Raw genomic sequence first — 19,730 nt, forward strand, 5'->3', positions numbered from 1 at the left:
TGTGCTTTGTATTCGCACTTCGCTCGTCCCGCGGGGCGGCTCCTCAGACACGGGGGGGGGACCGGGGACCCCTCGGTGCAGCGTTTTGTTTCACTTATTTTATTTTCTTTTCTGTAGTTTCCTCCATCCCCACCCCGCCGGTCCCTCGGGCAGCTCTTCCAGGCGCGGGCGGCGCAGACCCCCCGGGGCGGCTCTTTGGTTGTATTTCCCTCTGCTCGGTATTTCATTCCATCCCCTTCCGCCCGTCCCGCGAGGCGGCTCATTCAGTGCCACGGCCCGGCGGGGACCCGGCGGGGCGGCTCCCCCAGGGCCCTTCTCCTTCTCCTTCTCCTCGTTCCCGCCGGGATTCCCCGCCCGCCCCTCCCCAGCACGACCCGGCGGTGCCGCTGCCGGAGCCGGAGCCGAGCCGGGCCCTTCCCAGTACTCCCAGTCTGCCCAGCCATCGCCGAGCGCCCCAGGGAGGGCTTCGAGTGAGGACGGCATAGGAGCTGCTGGGGGGTCTCACCGCGGTTCTCTTTGGTTTGTTCTTCCTAAGCTGGGAAAAACACATTTTTGGAGTTTTCTGCCACAAATGTGTTCCCTCCTCCGCTCACCCAAAGGGATTTGGGGCTGTTTTCCCATTTTGGGGCGAATAAAACCAGTGCCATAAGTCTGGGCAGGACGCAGCATCCCTGCAGCCTGTGGAGCCTGTGCTGGCTTGTGCCTGGCAGTGGAATAAAGCGGGTCAGGGACCAATGAATCAGTGGTTAATCAGCCAAATAAATGGCTCCTAATTAGGGGGCGGGAGAAAAGAGACCCCAGGGCTTCTGCTGAATCGCTGCTCCCCAGCCGGGTATGAGCCCCACAACACGGTATTTGTGTCTATTTCTAAATAGGCATTTCATTCATTAATGTCTATTTCTAAATAGGCATTTCATTCATTAATTCTTGATATTTTATTCCTCTTTTATTGACATATTTTTGACTCTCTTAGAGATCAGTATCAACATTTGGTCTTTCATTTTCCCCATTCTTGGGGAGCGAGGAGGTTTTTCCCTCTCAGTCTCTCGTGCTGCAGCTCCTTGTCCCTGCCCCGGTTTTCCTCCCTGTGCACACAAACCCCAGACCGGCCCCTCGGTGCCCTCCCCGGGCCGTCAGGGCGAGTCCCCCCGCACTGTGGGGCTGTGGCTGGGCAGGGAGCTCGGGCCCCGCTGCCAGTTCCCCCCAGGCCGGGCCAGCGCGGGGTCAGCGGGGCTTTGGCTCCCCGTGCCCTCCCCCGTGTCCCAGCCCCGTGTCCCCAGCCCGGGTCTGTGTCCCCACCCTGTGCCCCCCCGGCTGTGCCGCCACATGCAGGACCAGGACGGCTGCAGGGTCTGAGCCCGACGGGGCAGGTGGGGGCTGCGGGGAGCCCCCCGTGCCCCCGGAGTGCAGGGACTGGGGGGTCGTGTCTGCTGGGCCCCCCAGATTGGTGGGGGAGAGGAACTGGAGGGGGTGCTGATGGGGGTGGGGTGATGCCACCCCTCGGGTCCCCAAGGTCTGCTGAGGGTGGGCAAACTGAGGCCCGGACTGAGGGAGGAGGGGCTGGAGGGGCTTTTCTCGAGGCTCTGATTGGGGGTCCCACGCTGGGACCCCCAAAGGGGAGAGGAGAGGGTTTTTGGGGGACACTGAGCTCTTTCTGCTCCTGTGCAGAGGGATGTGCAGGGATGTGTTGGGTGTCACCAGGGAGCTTTACCCCAGGACACCCTGCCTTGGGCTCTGGGGTGGGGGGGATGATGGGTGCTCTTGAGTACCCTCTTTTTCCATGCCCCTTCCTTGAACAGGATCTGGCATTCCAGAACATGGGGGGTCTTCACCACAGCCCCCCCCACTGTCCCCTCGGGGCCCTGATGGCCACCCCCAAACTATCCCTTGTGCTGGCAGAGGAGTTGCCCCCAGGGGCTATTTGGGGGGACGCTGCCCCTTCCCACCCCATCCCTGATGTCCCTGACGGGGCTCGGCATCCCCCTCTGCAGTGTCCTGGTGGGTGGCACAGAGGGGACAGCCCGCTTGTCCCAGCCTGAACGGCATCTCTGGGAGCTGCGCAGGATCCTGTGTCCCCTGCCAGGTCACCCACCCCCCCGGGGTCCCTTCAAGGCAGGGACAGGGTGTGACAGCCCGGGGAGAGCTCAGGGTCACACGGAGCCCGGAGAAAATGGGGCTGGGACAGACGCTCAGGGGGGATGTGGGAGCTGAGTAAGGGGATGTGGGAACCAGCGCTGCCATCCCTGTCCAACAATCACCTGCACAAATGAACGAGGCCCTTTCCTGGCTCTGCTCTCTGGTGGCCTCAAGCACCTGAGGAACAGGGAGCAAAATCCCCTGACACCCTCCCACGTCCCTTCCCGGGGGTTTCTTCCCTCCCCACCCCCGTGGGGTGTGTCCCACAGCTGCTTCCAGGGCTGCTGCAGCAGCACCTTTGGGGGGTCAGGGTTAGGGGTCCCTGAGAGCCCTGGATGCAGCCCCAGGTGAGCAAAGCCCCCCTGAGCACAGCCAGGGGTGTCCCCGCCCTGCTGCAGGGACAGACCCCCGGCCCCAGCACCACCTCTGCCCTCCCCAGCTCTGCCCCTCCCTCTTGTGCTGGGAGAGAGAAGGAGCCTTTCCCTGGAGCAGAGGCCTGGCCCAGGGCTGGGAAATGGTTCTGGGTGGGGAAGGCTGGTGGGTTCCATCCCCCTGACCCACTGGGGGCCGGTGGGGGAAGGGCTGGAGGGGCCCTTGGGAGGGGTTTGGGAGCTGCTGTCCCCCCACCCAGAGGAATCTCCTGGAGCTTTGATCCAAAACAGGCCTGGGGGTGGGTGGGAGTCAATGAATCTGAGAGAGAGGAAAGGAAGGGGAAATCTCTGAGGGAGAGACATTTCTGTGCCTCCATCACCATTTTCCCACCTCCCCCCCCCCCCCCCCCCCTCGGTTTTCCCTCCAAAATGCCCCAAGCTGCAGCCTGGAGCAGGAGGGATTTGGGGATGGGGAACAGGAACAAAATGCTGCTTCAGTGAAACCTTATTGAAAATTCCAGCATTTGGACAGGGAAAAACATCCTTTTGGGTCTTCCCTTTGCAAACACAGACAGGGGGTCCTCACCTGGAAACTCTTTACCTGTGGGGGAAGTACCAGGTGCAGGGGCTGGGAATAATTTTATTCACTGTGGTGATTGTAGGAACACCTGCTGGGCATTGATGTGGGGGGTTTATAGAGTTTTAATAAGTACAGAAACCCTTTGCAGTTGCCACTGACTAGACAGCAGCAGCCACAGGTATTTCTGCTCTGTGTCAGTTGGTCCTTGTTTTGTTGGTTTTTTGAATTTTCATGCTTATAAACATTCCACAAATTGCTCCTATGGAGCTGTTTTGCTTTGCTGAGGAGAGCTGTGAGTGCCTGGGGGGATTATCAGCTCTCTGTGCTTTATTTTAGGAGCACAGGAGCATCCTGGCAAAGCCCTGGGCTGGAGCAGGAGCTGTGCAGGCCCCGGGAGCTCGGGGTGTTGTCCGAGCTGAGGTGGTGGCAGGAGGAGCTGAGGGTGCCCCTGTCCCCTCTGTGCCCCCCCAGGGGTGGCAGCGCCTTCTCCAGCCCTTCCTCCCTGCGGGCTGGCCTTGCCCAGCTGCCAGGCTGTGGCTCCAGGCCTGGCTGGCCCCGGGAGGGGCTGGCACTGCCTCCTGCTCCGGAGCAGCGCTGGGACCCCGGGGCACGTTCATCCCCCCCGGGCTCTGCCTTGCCCAGGGTGCCCTGGGCAGGAGCACAGCCAGGCTGGTGCTGAGGGTGTCCCCGGGGCAGGAGCAGCTGGGAGGGTCCCAGCCCCGTGCTCAGCACCCCCCACCCCCCACCCTGGCCTGGTTTAACCCCGGGGGCAGCTGATCCCTCCCAGCTGCTCACACACTCTGCTCCACCCTGGGCTGGGGGACACAATCCAAGGGGGAAATGCCAATCCCCACAGGCTCAGCTGGGACAGTTTAATAAGGAAACCAAACCCAATCACATGATGGAAAAAGCCACGGGGGCTCCATCCCCAGGTCATTTTCCACCCCCCAAACTCACATTTTCCTCAGATTTGAGACACTTGGACCACTTCATGAAACAACCACCAATTCCCAACCTTGTCCCCTCCTTTTCCTTCATGTTTTTGGGTGTTGAGCCCAATTTTGGGCTGGCCCTGGAACCTTCCAGCAGTTCCTGTTTATAGAGGTAGAATGATTTATTTTCTCATGTATCCAAAACCTGGGGGGAAAAAACGGGAAAAAAAATCAGAAAATTTCTGCAGTTTGTTTCAGCATCAAGAAAGAGGATAAAAGAGGATAATCCCAAACCCACAGGGGAGCAGGGCAAGGACTCCAACCCCTCTCCCTGAGCAGCAGCACCAACAACTGGCTGGGACCCCCATTCCCAGCTCCCTGCCCCGCTGAGGGGGGAGGAGGAGAACTGGGAAGGAGGGAGGGGTGGGGGGAAGGGCTTGGTCGGGTTTAGTTCTCCTTCTCCTGCTCTCATTCCGGCAGTACCAGTTTAATTCCCACGCCCACTGGGAGTCTGATTTGCCCGCGCTGGTGCTCGGGGAGGGATCTCTCCCGCTCCCCACGCCAAGTGCCGAGCCCTCCGTTGGATTTTCCCTGCCCTGCCCGCCGGCAGAGGGAGGGAGAGCGGCTTTCGTGGGTGCCGCCCCCAGGCAGGGCCCCCGCGCCCCCCGAGCTGTCCCGCAGCTCCCTCCTCAGCCGGCCCGGATCCATCTGCTGGCAGAGCCCGGGCAGCATCTCGGCGGCTCCGCAGGGCACTCGGGTGTGGGGGGGATCGGCACAGACAGCGCAGCGGGGCATGACGGGAGTTGTAGTACAGTGGAGTCTCAACATGGCGCGGGGCTCCGGGCTCCGCCCCGACCGCTGCAGTTCTAAACGCCGATTGGCTGCGAGCGGTGACGGGCGGGCGCGCCGGCCAATGGGAGCGGCTCAGGCGGAGGGCGGGACGTGGGAGCGCCACGTGGAGCGGAGAGGGGAGAGTGGCGAGTTTGGGGGGACTCGGGGCGGGTTTTGGGGGTCCCTCCTGACCCCCCCCAGGCTGCGAGACCCCCCGTGCCGTGTGGGCCGTGACGGTGAAGGTGGAGAAGCCGGGTAAGCCCCTCCTCCCCCGGGACTGCCGTCAGGGCCCTCCCAACACCCCCCAGAAATACCCCTGAGATCCCGAAACACCCACGTGGGACCCCCAAAACTCCCCCAGGATGCCCCAAATCCCCTCCTGGGCCCTTCAGAGTCCCCCGAAACACCCCAGAGCCCCCTAAAACACCGCAGAGAACCTTCCAGATACTCAAAACCACCGCAGAGCCCCCCCCAAACTTTCGTCCAGACCCTGCAAACCGCCCCGGGGCCATCAACCTCCCCACAGACCTCCCCAAGTTCCATCAACCTCAGGCTGAAACTTGCTGGTTTGAATTCCCTCGGCCTTAATCTGCATATTTTGGAGGGGGTTTTGCCTAATCTTGATGGTTTGGAGTTTTAGGGCATCTGTGCCAGGCACTCCATTTGGGGGGATGGGAGGATCCCAGGATTTTCCAGCATCCAGGGATGCTCCCCAAGCAAAGCCCTTCGCAGCCCAGACAAGGGAGAGCCCCAGAACCTCAAAGCAGAGACACCAGAGAAGGGAAACTCTTGGCAGACCTTTTTTGGGCTTAAACTTCCTGTTTTGGGGTGACTGTTGTGGGTGCAGGGGGGACACAGTGCTGGGGAAGGGGGTTTGAAGGGGTCAGAGGGCCAAGGAAAGGGGGTCCAAGGGGACCCTGTGCCAAGGAAAGGGGGGTCCGGGAAAGGGGTTCGTGGGTTAAGGAGACCCAGAGTAGCCAGAAAAAGGGGTTCAAGGGGCCCCCCAGTGTTTCAAAAACGGGGGGTCTGTGGTCTGGAAAATGCAGGATTGGGGGTCCCAGGGGTCTCAGAGCGAAGGAAAAGTGGGAAGTGGGGGCGTGAAGAGGTGGAATGGCCAGGAAAGGGGGTGCAGGGGGAGTGTTGGTGCAGGATGAGGGGGTGCAGGGGCATCTCAGTGCCTGGGAATGGGGGAACAGCAGGGTCCCAAAGTCCAGGAAGGGCAGGACTGGGGGTGGGGAGAAGTGGTTGGGAAGTCCAGGGGGTCCCTGTGCCCAGAAAAGGGGAGTGCAAGGGGTGCCAGGGTAAAGGAAAAGGGAGTGTGGAGTCTGGGAGAGGCGGGATGGGTGGGAAAGACGGGGCAGGGAGGAGGCGTCCTAGAGTTAAAGAAACTGGGGTCTGGTGTGAGGTGACCTGGGATGGCTGGGAATGGTGGCTGGAGGGTCCCTGGGATGAAAGAAAAGAGGGATCCAGGAGCTCAGAAAGGCAGGATGGGCAGGAAAGGGGGTGCAGGAGATCCTGGAGTGAGGAAAAGGGGTGTGTGGGGGCTGGAAAACCAGGAATGTCTGGCCAGGGGGATTCCAGTGCCCATGAAAAGGATGTTGTTGAAGTTTTAGTCTTAATGGAATTCTCTCTCCCTAGGAACACGGAATTTGGGAGCTTAGAAGTAGACAACTTCTTTGAATTCCAACTTGACTGGTGAGAAGGTGAGGGGGGACAGAGAGGTGTCTGTGAGGGGCCCTTGGATTCTGCTACAGATCCCTTGTCCTGAGCCAGCTTTTCCATCTGCAGAGGAGTGGCTGAGTGCCAGCACCGCCAGCCCCTGTCCCCAGCCTGTCGTCCCCGGGACGAGGAGAGGACTCTGCACTGCCAGAGGGTTCCACCCCATCCTCTTCTGTGGCCTCCATCTCCCACCTGGGTTATTCGGAGGAGTCAGCACCTCACCTTTCCTCTTTGTTTTACTGGAGGATCCTGAGTGACTTCTCGGCCAGGCGAGGCACAGCAGCACCCCCTGCTGTCTGCAAATATAATTGCACCAAAGGAAGTAGAGACAAAATATTCAATTTTGTTTAAAGGGTTTGTTCTTCTCCTTGGGGATACGGTGTAGTTGTTTGTTCTGTCCTAGTTTTGGTTATATATATATTTATATTTGTACTTAAGAATAGTTATCTTTTTTTCTATAATTTTTTCTGACTGAAACTCCTAAATTTCAAAGCTGGGGTCACTTTTGTGGGAGGCCCTTCTTTTCTGGTCCTTGTACATGTCTTGGTTTTCTTCTAAACTGAGAGATTAATTGGCTCCCAACGTGCAGCTTGAGCAAAGAAGGGTAACTGTTCTTGTGCCACCATGTGTGCACTGAGTTTAGGGTCCATCAGGACCATCATGTACAATTTATTGGCTTTTTGTTGGTACAAATTCACGCCAAAGGGCGTGGCAGGTTTAAGTCTCATTAACAAGTCAATGAGTAAAACCCAAATAGCTGCAATTATTATTGAGTTCTTAGTCTGGATTTATGGTGCTATGAATTCAGTGCCTGTGGGTCTCATTTGGGTGGTGTTCTCAAGGCTGTTTTCCTGCCCTAACCTAAAGTGTTACCTCTGGGGGTTTAGTGACAGTGGTATTGACCCTTGGGAAGGAACACAGGGGAGTGTTTTCTCCCAACCCTTCACCCATTCCCCTCTCAGGTTTGCTACAATGGCTTTTGAGAAGCTCAAAGTCTCTCTGGATGCCAGAGATATCTTGCTCTTTGTGGTGAGTCTGCAAGCTTGTCTCATTGTGGCCTGCCTCATGTTTGGAGGTAGGGCCAGGGCTTTTTGGGAGTGCACTCAGAGGCCCAGCCCAGCACAGGGGGAAAAAGAAGAGAGTAAAAGCCCTGACATCACAGTGAAGGGGGAACAGCAAGAGAGTAAAACCCCTCATGTCACAGTGAAGGGGGAAAAGGAGGAGAATAAAACCCCTGATATCACAGTGAAGGGGGAAAAGGAAGACAATAAAACCCCTGATACCACAGTGACACAGGATGGGGCTAAATCAGAAGCAGGATCCAAGCCAATGGTAAGTGTCCTTATCCAGAAAAGGAAATGTAAGACCAAACCAGCCCATCCAGCGGATGATGAGGGGGCTGCTGCACCTTCACAGCAAACAGACCCAGAGCCTGAGATCATCACTGAGTCATTGTCATTTGATAATCTCCGTAGTTTGCGGAAAGACATTGCTCGACACCCGGGCGAGCCCATCCCAACTTGGTTGATCCGAGTTTGGGACCTCATGGGTGAAACCTTACAACTGGATGGTGCTGAAGCCAGGTTTTTGGGGGCTCTGGCCCAGGATGTGGCTATTGAACAGGTTTTTGTGAGGGAATCAAAGCCCCTTTCACTCTGGGCACGACTTCTAACGAGTGTAAGAGAGACGCTGGTTTATGGAGAAATCCTGCAGGAACATCACATGAAGTAGACTTGGAAGACCATGGAAGAAGGAATTTTACGTCTGAGGGAGATGGCAATGATGGACGTGCTTTTTGGAAGGGGTGGGCAAACCAATAATGACCCTGACAAGGTCAGATGCACACCATACATGTGGTGGATCCTTTCACACTCGGGGCCAGCTGAATACACCGAGTTCCTGGCATCCATCTACAGGGAAGAGAACCAAGAAACAGTGGGCGCTGTAGCAAATAAACTCTGGATATATGAAGGCATGACCCACAGCCCAATGCAGGCCCGTATTTCTGCTGTAGAGACATTGGTTGCAGAGGTAAAGAATGAGCAAAGGAAACTTAGAGAGGAGATGAGAGAGATTAGAGACGAGATCAAGGAAAGCCTCCAAGTGGCACCAGTGCCATTCAGAACCTGGAAGGTCAGAGCCAGACGCCCCCCAGCTAGAGAAAGGGAACAGGCCTCATTAACTGAGATGTCGTATTTCCTGGCCAAACATGAGATAAATTTCCTGTAATGCACCTGAGAGGTTTGTTAGGGGAAACAGTTTGGTTTAACTCTGCCTCAGGCAAAGGCAAACCCATTCGTGGGACTGTGTTTGCTCAAGGATGAGGTTGCACATGGTGGGTGATGCAGGAAGGTGGAGAAACATATTGTATACCTGAAGGGGACCTTATCTCTGTAAACTCCCCACAGTACTGTACCTGTATGTCTGTATCTGCAAATGTGTATGTACTTGAAATGTGTAAGTTTGATATGGGGTGTTGGTATGGAAGAGAATTCAGGGTGGATAATGGTGCAGTTTTGGCTGTTAAAGAAATTCTCTCTTCCTACCAGCACAGAATTTCAGGAGTTAAAGCCCAACCCCCATACCACTAGATTTAAAAAGAAGTAGCCAACTGCTTTGAATTCCAGCTTGATTGCTGAGGGGATAACTGTGGAGGGAGAGGGGTTTGTTTTGGGGGGGAATGGAACGGACATCACTCTTCTTGGCCAGCTGCGGTGAGTGCAAGCCACCGTTTGCTGGACTCGTGAAGTTGTTTGGAGGGAGCTGAGTTGTCCTGGTTTTGGCCACCCACGACCCCAGCTCAGCTCTGGTGCTCTGTGCTGCTCATCTGAGGGAGAGAGAGGGAAGAGCCGTGGCCACTGCCCTGGATTCTTGCTACAGATCCCTTTCCTGAGCCAACTTTCAGTCTGCAGAGGAGTGAGCACCAGCACCGCCAGCCCCTGTCCCCAGCCTCTCATCCCTGGGCAGAGGACAAGGAGAGGACTCTGCACTGCCTGCCAGAGGGTTCCACCCCATCCTCTTCTGTGGCCTCCATCTCCCACGGGAGTTATTCGGAGGAGTCGGCGCTTCACGGACCACCTTTCGTCTTTTTCTTACCAGAGAAACTGCGAGTCACTTCTCTGCCAGCCAAGGCTCGACATCAGCCCCTGCTCCCATAAATACAATTGCACCAAGGGAGCAGAAACAAAAGATTCATTTAAAGGGATTTGTTCTTCTTTTTTCCTTTCAGGCTGCAGTGTAGTTGTTTGTTTTGTCCTAGTTTTGGTTATATATATTTGTAGTTAAGAACTGTTATTCTTTGTTCCTATACACTTTTTTTTTTCCGATAAAAAACTCCTAAATTTCAGAGCTGTGGTGATTTTTGGGGAAGCCCTTCTTTTCTGGTCCTTAGAAATATCTTAGTTGTCTTCTAAACTAAGACAACCCTGCAGAGCATCACATCTGGTTTTGGTCTTGTGTGGGGGGCTGGCCCTGGGTGGACACCAGGGACCCACCACAGCTGCTCCCTCCCTCCTCTCTGCAGCTTGGCAGAGGACACAAAACACAACAAGGGATTCAGGAGTTAAAGGCTGGAGAGAGAACACTTTAGGTGGAATTTTCAGTGGATTTAAGAGAATTTTGGGTGGATTTAAGGGAATTTTCTGTGAAGGTAAGAGGATTTTAGTGGAATCTTGAGGATTTGGAGTGAAATTCTGAGGATTCTAGGAAGGATTAAAGGTCTTTTGACTGGAATGATGAGATTTGGGGGCAATTAGGCATATGTTATGTGGAATTAAGTGAATTTGGGTGGATCTAAAGTGATTTGGGGTAAAATCAGCAAGATTTTGACAGGAATGTAGGGATTTGAGGTGGAATTAGGACAACTTTGAGTAGAACTGTAGTGATATGAGGTGAAAATCTTGGGAGTTGAAGTGGAATTAGGGAAGTTTTGGTCGAAAGAAAAGAACTTTGAGTGGAATTAAGGGGAGTTCCTGTGGAATGCTGGGGCTTTTAGGTGAAATTGGGGGAATCTGGGATGAAAATTTGAGGGTTCTGGAAGGTATAAAGGGACTTTTGAGTGGAATTCAGGAATTTGGAGTGGAATTAGGGGGCTCAGTGCCCCAGAAGAAATGATGAGATGGAGCAGGTGTGTAAAGTCAACAGATTTGCTCTTCCCAATGAATTTCCAATGTTGGTCTGTGTCCTGATTAATGTTCCTCCTCCTGCATTCACCCAAGTGCCCACAGGGAACCAGGAGGATGTCAAGACCACCAGCCATGTGTTTTCCCAACATGGATCACTGGGAATGTGGGTCATCAGGTGTGTTCTCAGTGTGGGTCCTCCAGTGCATGATGGAGTTGGAGCAGCAGATGAAGCTCTTCCAGCAGTTGGGGCACTTGTAGCGCTTCCCTTATTGGGGGTGTGTTGATGTCTCGTCAAGGTGCAGCTTCAGTTGAAGCTCTTCCCACACTCCCCACAAGTGTAGGGCCTCTCCCCAGTGTGGATGCATCAATGCCTGACAAGGATGGATTTCTGGTTGAATCTTCCCGCAGTCGGTGCAGCAGAAGGGCCTCTCCCCCGTGTGCGTCTGCTGATGCACGAGGAGATGGGAGCTGGTCTGAAACCTTCTCCCACACTCGGAACACTCATAAGGACGTTGCCTAGTGTGGATCTGCTGGTAGTGGATCAGGGTGGAGCTCTGGCAGAAGCCCTTCCCACATTCCCCACACATAGAGGCCCATTCTCCAGTGTGGATGATCTGCTGTTGAATTGTAAAAAAATGGATTGGGAATTGGTCACAAGTCAGTGTTTGAGTTGCTGAATATTTTGGATAGTTTACAGTTTGCACAGTTCTCTCAATTTCACACAGTTTCATGTTTTAATAAAGAATTAATAAAGGGTAATAGAAAGGGGGGAGTGTGGAAGGGTTTGAGGGGAGGTGGGGTTTATCCCTTTAGCCAGGCATGAGGGCGGGAAGGCTGTGAGGTAACAGCTCCAATCAGGGGCTGTTGCCAGGGTCCAGGCAGCTGGGGATAGGGGTTGGCAGGGCAACGGGACCACCAGGTACAATTAATGTCACAGTAAAAATTGGCCGTGAATAGATCTCCAATCCAAAGACTGGACCAGCCCAGGGGCAGGAACAGGGCGGGGAAACAACAGTATAAAAGCAACAGTTTCTCTTTGGTTCAGGGGCTCCTGGAGCAGCTCTAGTGAGCTAGCCAAGCCGCTGCAGGTGTTTCCCAGAGTTCCCCAGTGCACATTGTTAAATAAGTTTTTCCTATTTCACTTCTATTTGGATTCTGCCTCTAAATTTTTGGATCGAGGGATTTTTCCCGCAGGTGGGGGCTCATCTGGGATCCAAAGTCCACTGCCCTGACTGGGAATTCAGAGGACCCGCATGGTGTGCCCCGCCAAATTCGGGGGTCCAGGGACCCAAATTCCTTCTTGGAGCAGAAGTGAACTGAGAACCTGAGACTGCTGGCATGAAATAGGAAATTATTTTAAACTAAAGTCTGGATCCAGTGAAGATAAAAGACCAGGAAGACGGATGATGATGGATTGGGTAGGAAGAGGATAAATTCCCAGGGTCTCTGGGAAAGGGAAGGTGGGAGGGTTAAAGTGAGGGGAGTGCATGTAGTGTGGATGAGAGGAGACCTGGTCCCTCAGTGAGTGCAGAGCCCTTCTAGGTGTGGTTCTGCACCCCAGGGATGGCCACGGAAGAGGTGAAGTGAGTGGACAGTGGTGCCTGTGTGAGCTCCTTCAGGAAGGGAGGGGAACAGGGAGATGACCCAATCCCTGGGTTTGAGGTCCAAGAGATGGTCCAGAGAAGGGGGGAAACCTGAAAAAGGGCAAGTGGTCCCTGAGGGGTTCCGAGGGTGGACTGTCCAAACTCCATCCTCGGGATTCTAATAAAGATTGATGGATCTCCACGGGCTGTCCTGAGGCGGGTTGGTGGTACCTGGGACAAGCTGTGTGTCTGTGTCTGTTTCTTTTGGTGGAGAACAGTTGGGTGGAGGTGTCTCTGAGGTCTAGAAGGGACAGCTTCCATTGATCGCTGCGGGAGGTCAGTTGAGTACCCCAGGGGTGGGACTCCGGGGACTGGCGGGTGGAGTCCTGGTCGTTGAGGGTGTTCCCCAAAATCCAGGGAAGGCAACCAGGAGGGGGTGGTGCCAGTAGTAGGCGAAGGATGGAGACGTAGCGGAGCAGGGGTGGGCTGAGGGAGGCCCATTGTGGGTAGGCACAACCCACCAGGAGATCACCAGCGAGGGGTGGGGGGGTACCTACCCACAGGCACACGGGCTGAGGCCAGGTCCTTGAGTGGTGGTGTGAGGGTGAATGTGAAGTGTGAGTGTGTGTGTCAGCTATTGGGGGAATAATAGGAAGGTGTGGGAGTAAAATGGGGTTTAGGAGAAGGCAAGGGGAAAGGGGAATGAGAAAGGGATTAACAGAAATACCATACGATAGTCCGTTAGGATGGATGTCAGATGGGTGGGAAAAGCACAATGGGCCAAGAACTTGAGGAAATGCAAAATGATAGAGTATTGTACTGCGGTAGGGGTGAGAGAGCCAATTCGGAGTGACGGTGTGATGTGGCCAGAATATGGATCGAGTGAGTTTTGGTTGTGTAAAGCCTTGAATCTGTATGTGAAAAGGAAGTGTGATATTGGGGATCAGGAAATTGTATACGCTGAGTGTTGGGTGAAATCAGTGCGGGTGTTTGTGGTGTGATTGGGAAAGGGTGGAGATGCAAATGACAGAAGTGATAAGAGAGGAAAGGGAAAGAATAAGAGAAAGAATGATAAATGGGACCCATTGAACTATCTCCTGGGAGAAGGGCCTCCCAATCCTCCACCTTATAACCTGAGATTTGAGGAGGATTCAGGGGAAGAGGAGAGGGGAGGGATCCCTGAGTCACCTAAGATTAGACCATCTAGGAACCCTAGCCCATCTTGTTCACCCTGCTATTAAGCAGATCCTAATCCAACCCCTTGTCCAGTAACTCAGTCCACCTTGACAGCCAGTCACTCGCAGTGCTGCTTGAAAAGAATGCAAAGGGGACGATGTGGCGGTAGAAATAGGGGAGTTGTATCCATTATGAGAAGTGCCCATGCAAGGGGTCCCAGGGGGAATCGGATTTGTAAGTGCTCCTCTCACGAGTTCTGAAGTAAGGGAGTTTAAGTCCACCATGAAAAAGTTGTTGGAGGATCCCCTTGTGCTGGCCGAGGAGCTTGATCAGTTCCTCGGCCCAAACAAATACACATGGAATGAGTTACAGTCCATTGCAGGTATCTTGTTTTCTTCTGAAGAAACAGAAATGATACAAGTGGCAGCAATTAGGGTTTGGAACCAAGGCCATCCCTATGATTGTGCAAGAGGAGAAGAAAAGTTCCCATTAGGCCGCCAATGTGGAACCAAAACACGATGAAGGGCAGACAGAATATGATGAATTATAGGATATACTTGATTAAAGGTATGAGAGAGGCGGCTCCCGGGGTTAAGAACATGCCATGGGCTTCGGAAGAGCAGCAAGAGAAGAATGAGACCTGGATGGAGTGGGTAGAGAGGTTGAAAGGGGCCATCCAGAAATACTCTGGTGTATCCATTGACACTCCAGAGGGGCAACAACTGCTAAAAATGTGTTTTGTTACTCATGCCTGGCCCAACATAAGAAGAAAATTAGAATAGTTAGATTATTGGAATGAGAGGGAGCTCAGTGAATTGCTAAAAAAGGCAGGGTTAGAGGGAACGTGGAGAACAGTGATTAACACGCTAAAAGCTATGAAAGCTGAATTGAAAGTGGCAGCTGCAGCTGTTACTGTACTTGCCCCAGAAAGGGAGAAGCGGGTTGAGCCTTTGACACCCCCGCTCCTGGCGGCGGAGCACGGAAAGAGCTGGAGGGCATTTCTAGGAATAGAGGGAAATGGCTTTGCTGTGAAAGGTATGACAGGGAAGATGCACCAATCTGTGAGTGAGTTCTTGTCCGATTGTGGCGCAGCAGCTTCTGATGAGGAAGTGAGCGGACCCACGGCTCCAAGTGAAGTTCCGAACAATATGGAAGTGACTACTGGGGCCACGGCTGAAGTGGGCAGTCCTAGCTGCCATCCCAAGGTTCCGCCTGCTGCTCCACCTCCACCAGAAGAGCCTGAGACCCCTGTGGGGAGGTCTAGAGGCAAACAAGAACGGACACTGACTCCATTGGAACAGCAGATGAAGGAGTTGTTAGAACAGATGTCTGAATCGAATAGACAAACCATGAAAGCCCTTGAAGAAAAAGCAAAGGTACCACGATCACTGCCTAGAACGCTACCGTCTACTATTCAAATGTATCGAGCCCCCTCTCTGACCTCAGGGGATGAGGAAGTAGGAGCACTTTGTCTGCCCCCCCGGAAGTCCAGAGAAACAACACCGATGAGTAACGGACAGCCCTGATTGGGCCGATGGACCGGCTTTGTCCGAGATGCTGTGCTGGAAGAAGAATGGTCAGCTGCTGACTTTGTAGTGTGCCCCATTATAGTAGATAATAATGCACCAAAATATGAGCAGCATGACTGGAAAGTGCTGCAACAAGCAAAAAAGACTCTAAAGGAAGGAGGAATAAAACCAGAGAATGAGCGTGCAGTGATAGATTGGCTCTTCACAGCAGATACTAATAGCCCTCATGACTGTAAAAATCTTGCAAGCTATTTACTCACACCCTCTCAGCAAATAATTTGGCATAAGGAATGGAAATGGCTTGTGCAACTAGAAGCTGCTCGCCATTGTCCCGCCGGAGACCCTTTAGCAGGAGTTACTACAGAGATGATTATCGGTGACGGAGCATATGAAAGTGTGCAAGTGCAGTTACACTATAGCTCCCAGCAAATATCACCCATACAGGAGGTACAAGTAACATACAAGGACTCAAAACAGGTCAGTGGGTAGGTCCTAAGCCTCTGTTATTCACTGGACGAGGTTATAGTTCTGTCTCCACAGATACTGGACCTGTGTGGGTGCCCAGCAAATGGACTCGACCTGCTTTAGCTGCCGCATCTCCGGATAAGCCTGCCCACACATCAAGCGCCAACGAGTGATACAGCAGCTGGCTGAGGAAGTGGCCGAATCCACCGGCATACCAGGCCTCTTCAGCGTAGACCCTCGTGTTGTGACTTTAAAGACCCTTGGAGATGGGGGACCGGGTGGAGTGTGGGAATTAAACAGAGAATTATATAAATGGCGCAATCGCGTATGTCCCGCCTGTAAAGAGCGTTTGCTGCTACAGATACAGTGTGGTAAATGTAAAGCAATAATATCATGTCACACATCAGCTATTGCCACCCAGGGCAGCCTTTGTGAAAGGTGCTATGGAGACAGCCTGTCTGAATTTTATGGTGTAACTGGAACTCTTTACAATATCCCAGTTAAAGAAGTTAATCTCGCAACTTTTGGGGATTCCCAAGACTTTGAGCAAGCTCAACAAATATTTGCATTGAAGCTGGCTTTGTTGCAGGTACAATGGGCAAAGAAATCATCAATGGTTTCTGTCGTATGTGCTTGTTGTGGATCTTAGTTAGCCCCGGTACAGCCACAACCCTCCAAAAAATAGAGCCTAATAGCAACATTTTGGTTACTATTGCTAACGAAACTGGAGAAGATTCCTTTTGTCTCTCTATGGCAACACCCAGAGACCTGTTTAGGACATGTTTAATAGGAGTGCCAACATTTGCCCGTGAATGGTTTAAGGGATATGTAAAGAATGAAACATTGTGTACAATGAACGATACCACGGCCAAAGCCACCAAACCAATATCTGCACAAAATTACACCGCTTGGTGGCAAGGCGCATTGATTATAGCACTAAACAAGACTATGGTAGAACCACAAGGGTTAGATCTCATTGCATCAGCACCCCCAAGATTTAGAGCTGTGCAGTTTAAAGGAAATGAAGAAATTGCCGCCCAATTAATTTCCAGTAGTGTTCGATCACCGTGATCCTCCATCTATAAAGAGATTAAAGAAGACGGCTATTGTCCTCCAAAATGTCTGTACTCCGACGTTTGGGGAAACAATACTATAGGACTGGCCTTACCAAGAGGATTGGTTTTGATCTGTGGAGATAGAGCATGGCCTGGTATCCCTGGTAATCCAGTAGGAGGCCCTTGCTATCTTGGTAAACTTACTCTGTTCAAACCTACCATATCGCAGATGTTGGATGATAACCTATGGAACTGCACCAGGGCATTGCGTAGTAAACGATCAGTGTACCAGCTTGGGTCAAAGTGTGATAGCAAAGTGACCTTTTGGAGCACTCCCGTCAATATCATTGCATCCATAGTATCTGGAATAGGCACTGCGAAATCTTTAAGGTTAATTCAACAACTGGCTTGTTGAACAGCAAAGGAACTAAACATAACATCAAAAATCCTTTCAGAATTGACCACTGATTGCAAAATAGGGCGGCCATAGACCTCCTGCTGTTAGCTCAAAGCCATGGATGCAAAGACTTTGAAGGAACGTGTTGTATGAATCTGTCTGATCATTCCCAATCTGTACACAAGAGCCTTGAGCAACTCCAGGAAGGTTTTCGACAATTGACAGTTTCAACTTCTCCCTTCAGTGATTGGCTCGAATAGTTGGGCATTACTGGGAGGCTACAAAATTTACTTAAGCAAAGTGTTATGTGTTTAGTTACCATTTTAATCTGCTTGCTTGTGCTTAGCTGTGCTTTAAGTTGTGTAAAACGATTATTGATGAAGGCACAACCAGGCCTGGGTTGTGCAAAAAGAAAAAGGGGGATTTGTAGAGAAATACTTGAACAGCCCAGGCCATGACATGCTGCTAGAGGCCTGCATGCACAACCCAGCCTTTGGTGCAAGCTGTAAGGACACTGTGTCCTTGAGCTAGTTTCAAGAGGAGACAAATATGCAGCAAACAACTAAAGCGGACGGGCAGCAAGATGCAGGAGCTCGTGAAACAGGCAGGGACAGCGACGCAGAGGCGCATGACTTGGAAGGAAGCACCAATTGAAATGATACGTTAGGCGTGTGTACTGGGGGCAGGAGCCAATCAGGTCGTGCTGTGAGGCACGTGGACACTGGCTATTAACCAATGATGTGCCTGTACTATTCTCGTGTTTAAGAAATATGTGATAAAAGTGTTTAGGTAAATAAAGTGAGCATTGATCATAACTCTATAAGGACTCATCTTTGACTCCGTGCCAAACTCCCAGGACTCCTTACCTTTAAGAGGTCATTGTGACATTCAGGAATCTCATGGAATCAAGAGGTTGCTGTTACACTACAGGGTATGATGGAGCCAAAGGGGCCAAGGGACACTACAGAACCTCGTGGGAACAAAGGAGCACAGGGACACTGTGAAGGCTTGTGGAATCAAGGGGCCATTGTGACACAGGGCAAGCTCATTAAATGAAGGGGACTTTGTGGCACTGAGGGGCCTCATGGAGCCAAAGGGACCCTGTGACCTGTTTGTAGCTTCGTGGATTGGAGGGGCCATTGTCACACTGCAGAACCTCTTGGATTCAAGGGGCCATTCTGGCACTGAGGAACCCTGTGGACACAAAAGGCCACTGTGACACTGGGGGGCCTCATGGAACCAAAGGAACCCTGGGACTCAGTGGAACCTCATGGAACCAAAAGGTCATTGTGATGCAGAAAATCATGGAATCAAGGGGCCATTGTGACACTACAGGGCCTCATGGAACCAAAGGAATATGGGGACAGTGAGATATCTGAGGGAATCAAGAGGCCATTGTGACATGCAGAGCCTCATGGAAGAAAAGGGACCCTGAGGCATTTCAGAACCTCAGGAACCAAGGGGCCACTGTGACCCCAGAACTGCATGGGATCAGCAGACCCGCTGCCTCCTCCCAGTGCCACACGGACCAGAGTCACGGCTCTGCTGCTGCTTAGGCCCCTCTGGAGTCAGCATTTGCTTCAGCAGCAGAAATTGCCTTGGATGAGATCGTTTTCAGATTTTGCTTTATCCCCTCTTTCCCATGGTTTTCATAGAATCATAGAATCATAGAATCGATTGGGTTGGAAAAGACCTCCCAGATCATCAAGTCCAACCCTTGGTCCAACTCCAGTCCATTTACCAGATCATGGCACTCAGTGCCACGGCCAATCTGCGTTTAAAAACCTCCAGGGATGGTGAATCCAACCCCTCTGGGCAGCCCATTCCAATGCCTGATTACCTTCTCTGTAAATAATTATTTTCTGATATCCAACTTCAATTTCCCCTGGCAGAGCTTGAGCCCATGCCCCCTTGTCCTATTGCTGAGTGCCTGGGAGAAGAGACCAACCCCCACCTGGCCAGAACTTCCCTTCAGGTAGTTCTAGACAGTGCTGAGGTCACCTCTGAGCCTCCTCTTCTCCAGGCTAAACACCCCCAGCTCCCTCAGCCTCTCCCCACAGCACTTGTGCTCCAGTCCCTTCACCAGCCTTGTTGCTCTTCTCTGGCCCCGCTCCAGCCCCTCAATCTCTTTCCTGAACTTTGGGACCCAGAACTGAACACACTACTCAAGGTGTGGCCTCCCCAAGGCAGAGTCCAGGGGAAGGGTCACTGCCCTGGGCCTGCTGGCCATGCTAGTTTTGATACAGGACAGGATCCCCTTGGCCTTCTTGGCCACCTGGGCACACTGTTGACTCATGTTGAGCTTCCTGTCCCTCAGTCCCCCCAGGTCCCTCTGCCTGGCTGCTCTCCAGCCACTCTGTGTCCAGCCTGGAGCTCTGCAGGGGTTTTTTGTGGCCAAAGGGCAGGACCTGCACTTGGCCTTGTTGAACTTCATCCCATTGGAATCAGCCCATCTCTCAAGTCTCTCCAGATCCCTCTGCAGAGCCCTCCTGCCTTCCAGCAGGTCGACACTCCCTCCCAACTTGGTGTCATCAGCAAATTTGCTGCTGATGGACTCAATCCCCTCATCTAAATCATCACTAAAGATGTTAAACAGGACTGGACCCAACATTGACCCCTGGGGAACACCACTGGTGACCAGCTGGACACAGCCCCGTTCACCAGCACTCTCTGGGCCCGGCCCTCCAGCCAGCTCTTAACCCAGCAGAGGGTACACTTGTCCAAGCCATGGACTACCAGCTTTTCCAGGAGTATATTATGGAAGACAGTATCAAAGGCCTTGCTGAAGTCCAGACAGACACATCCACAGCCTTCCCCTCATCCACCAGGTGG

General features: G+C 52.9%; 1 protein-coding gene and 1 pseudogene across 1 annotated transcript in view; one reads left to right on the forward strand and one right to left on the reverse strand.

Annotated features, from left to right (window-relative positions):
- LOC139673813 (zinc finger protein 850-like) overlaps nucleotides 1–19,730 on the forward strand; it is a 408,695-nt gene that overhangs the window by 253,172 nt on the left and 135,793 nt on the right. The gene's annotated exons all lie outside the window — the stretch shown is intronic.
- Nucleotides 1–19,730, reverse strand: part of LOC139673822 (zinc finger protein 135-like) — a 302,962-nt pseudogene that overhangs the window by 180,170 nt on the left and 103,062 nt on the right.

This window comes from Pithys albifrons, chromosome 7 (assembly GCF_047495875.1).
Source record: "Pithys albifrons albifrons isolate INPA30051 chromosome 7, PitAlb_v1, whole genome shotgun sequence".
Lineage (NCBI taxonomy): Eukaryota > Metazoa > Chordata > Aves > Passeriformes > Thamnophilidae > Pithys > Pithys albifrons.